General features: G+C 32.9%; 1 long non-coding RNA gene across 7 annotated transcripts in view; it reads left to right on the top strand.

Annotated features, from left to right (window-relative positions):
- Positions 1–1,561: 1,561 nt before the first annotated feature.
- The window catches only part of LOC102596774 (uncharacterized), a 5,239-nt gene continuing 3,174 nt past the window's right edge, over positions 1,562–3,626 (top strand). For 2 of the 7 annotated variants that reach the window (XR_001473859.1, XR_001473858.1), the window contains exons 1-4: positions 1,565–1,713; positions 1,930–1,989; positions 2,807–2,901; positions 3,473–3,581. This is a non-coding gene — a long non-coding RNA (uncharacterized lncRNA). Of the gene's footprint in view, positions 1,760–1,929; positions 1,990–2,806; positions 2,902–3,472; positions 3,582–3,626 lie in introns of all 7 variants that reach the window. The other 5 variants (XR_001473861.1, XR_367527.2, XR_001473857.1 and 2 more) reach the window with 4 other exon arrangements.

Here is a 3,626-nt window from a genome sequence, read left to right as displayed (position 1 = left end):
CCCCCCGAACTTATTTTATATATAATTTTCTACCCCTTTTCGGCCTACGTGGCACTATCCTTGAAAAAATTGTCAACACGCGCTGGGCCCACAAGATAGTGCCACGTAGGCCGAAAAGGGGTAGAAAATTATATATAAAATAAGTTCGGGGGGTAATAGGACCTTAGTAAAGGTTAGGTGTGTCTTAGGGATTTTGGACATAGGCTGGGGGGTACTTATGCATTTTCCCAAAGTCGCTATAACAATTTCAACAATTGCTGAAATTGCGGCAATAATTCAAACAATTGTTGAAGTTGCCGCAACAAATACCATAACTATTGCAGCAACTATCGTAGTTGTTGCAACAAGTACCATAGTTATTGTAGTAATTACTAAAGTTATTAGGTTCAAGAGTATAACTGAGGAAAAAGGTGGGTGAAGAGGTATATTTAGCAAAATAGGTTGATGTAGAGTATAGTTTAGAGGTGCTTTTTGCCCTTCTCCATTATTTTTATTATGTAAATGTGGCAAAAAAATTAAAGCATCGCTAGTGGTTATTTATACATGGAATTCTTATGTATATGTACCAGTGACAAATAAAACTTCAACTAAAATGACATGTGTATGGGGAGTGGCGGATCCAGGATTTTACCGCTATAGGTGCTCACTATTTTTAACATAAACTTGAGCACCCACTTACGACCAACGTGCCAACTGAACCGTTTGTTGCATGGGTGCTCGCCTTTAATTTTATACACTATTGTCTTAATTTCTATATAAATATATAGAGGTTCGATAGAAGGTTAATGGGTGCTCGAGCACCCGGAGAGGCCCATGTGGGTCCGCCCCTGTGTATAGGTAATGTATCGATATTATATAAATAATATATAAATAGTATATATATATATATAAAATCTATAATTATGTATTAGAGATATATACATAGATCCATATATACTATGTATACATTCCTTATTATTCTACTTGTGGGCTTCTTTCATATTTGTCCCATCGGCCAAATGCAATTATCGGGGCTAGTCTAAATGTACAAAATGTACACATGACACACACACATGTATATTTATTCAAATACCAATTTGACTAATTTCTAAAACAACAATGCTTACAAAATATGATATATTTTATTATTACCTTTTTTACCCTTATTTAGAAGGGACGGTTGAAGAGGACTAACACAGCATAATAAAATTGTACCAAAAGCAAGTTAAATTGTACTACTTTGCCTTTTTCATAAAGTACATGTACTTCTAACCACGTGTACTTCTTTTCCTTTGCAAGAGAACACGTGTACTGAAGTAGTACTGCACATTACCTTACCCTTATTATTTAGAATGGCACTTCTAAAGGACGAACATTGCATCATATTGTTGTACCCAAGGAAATAGTATTTGTACTAGCAATTTCCCACAATCACGTCACGACGTGTATGCACCTTTTCTAGACATGTGTTTTTGTCTTTTTACTAGCTAATGTGGGATACAACTGTTATCACCTCATTTTTCATTTATATTGGACCCATCTGCTAATACGTGTACTTTTGTAAGCAAATCACGTGTACTGAGTTCTGATCATCTTTTCCATCCCATTTATTAATAAAAAAGTACTTTGTACTGACTGACCTAATTGTGCATCTTCATCTTCACAGAAGGCTTTGGATGTCCGGTGAAACTTTAGTCATTCTTCCACCTTCTTCTTTCAATCGTTGATGTTTAGGTTTTTTCCCACTATCCTCATAAGTTTTGTCTCGAAAATTTAAGTGGTACTTTGATTTTATTTTTTTGTTTTGATTTTAGGTCTTATTTTGTCCACTTATTATTCGAATGGTTTGATTTTTCATTCAATTTGTTGATCTATTCGGTTTTTGTGTTGTAGCTATGTTTCATGAACTGAATTTAGATTTAATTTGATGCTGTTTTGATACGTTTGCAGGGATGAAGCGTAGGAACTTCATATTCAAAATATCTTCCCAATTTCTCCATTTCTCATAGGGTAAGTTGCTGATTTCTTGGTCTACGATTTCAATATTGGAAAACAAATTACACTCTTAAACTGTGTTTCATCTTCTGTAATTTGATTGTAAGAGTTTGTTTTACTTTTTCCTTAGCATAACATTATACTTGCTCATATCCGACTCTGTCCATAATCAAATTATGTGTACTATCCATAATTCTATTACAATCTTTTTTGCTTTTGTGGCTCTCAATTTCATCAGGTTTTTTCTGTATCAAACATTTTAGAAGTTACTACATTTCTCTATCTTGGTGTTTATCTTAGCTCTTTGTATTGGTGAGACTGTACTCTCATTGTTTATAATAACCCAAAAAAAAATTGGGTTGCTTCTTCCTTTGTTGTAAGTTTGTATACATCTCAATTAATTTTCGATGTTCTCAAAAATGTATAAACTCACTAATGGAGCATGTCTCTAATGGTGAACATTTTGGCTGCTCCTTTTTTAAATGTTGATGCACCTAAGGTGTTCGATAGTATGACAAAGCACTACACTATTTCAAATTTTCTTATTTTTCTCATCAGGTTTACTGTAACATACTCCTCTGCCAATCATCAATCTGAATGTTACATTACTTAGTTTTATTGGACAAGATTAGTGAGCAATATGTGTGTTACTTATGGTTATGTCCAAAAAGTTCACTTGAGATGTGTATACTTTGTATGAATGTAGTTCAACTACAGTTTGATATTGTTTGTCCTGACTTTGTGTCCAGCAAAAAAGTAGAATATAACGCGTGACTTTTAGAGAAAAAAATTGTGACTATTACTTTAACAAATTGAGAACTACTTGCAACAGGAATGTCGACAAAAAAAATTGAGAGCGTTGCATGCCTTGAAGGAAGGTTGCAGGTTCTATCCTTTTTGCTAAAAAGTTTGGTTCCCACTGTTTGGGTTAGTTTCTGAACTATCTTCATGACTTCTCCCTGTTTTTCTCACTTTTTCAAAGTGTCAAATATCCTGTTGATGGATATCTGATGGTAGTTTATGGCTTGAGAGCCCTAAGACTTTTAATTGGTCTATCTAATTTCACTAATGTAATCGCTAGATAGTAATTTATAACAATGAATATACACTTCAATCATCTTAAAAGTCTTAAACAATTACCTGAACAAGTTGGTAATTTGTTTTAAACACAAAAACTATAATTAATGTTGATAATAGGGATGATCGAAACAGTATATTGGATACCATATATTCTAACTTAAAATGTCACAGTTGATTCGCTATTACAAGGTATTCAATAGTGTTTGTCTTAGCTGAAAATACATCTATTTACCTGTAACAAAAGCTCACGTTTTCTGTCTCGCTGTTTATATAATACTCTCCCTGTTTCAATTTGTTTGTCCTATTTTGACTTGACATGAAGTTTAAAAAAATATAAAAGAATTTTGAATCTTGTGGTCTAAAAGTTATGTCAAATGGACCAAAATGTCATCTAATCTTTTGTTTTTAAACATTTGAGGTAAAAAATTGAAATTGAAGAGTTGCTTAAAAAAGGAAAGAGACATTCTTTTTGGGACTAAAAGGAAAGTAAGACAAATAAATTCTACCGGATGGAGCAATTCTTCTTTGTAAGTATCACTTATGTATTAATAACTGTTATGTTATTTATTTGA

This window comes from Solanum tuberosum, unplaced genomic scaffold (genome assembly GCF_000226075.1).
Source record: "Solanum tuberosum cultivar DM 1-3 516 R44 unplaced genomic scaffold, SolTub_3.0 scf00122, whole genome shotgun sequence".
Taxonomy (NCBI): domain Eukaryota; kingdom Viridiplantae; phylum Streptophyta; class Magnoliopsida; order Solanales; family Solanaceae; genus Solanum; species Solanum tuberosum.
This window is presented reverse-complemented; position numbering and strand designations above follow the sequence as displayed.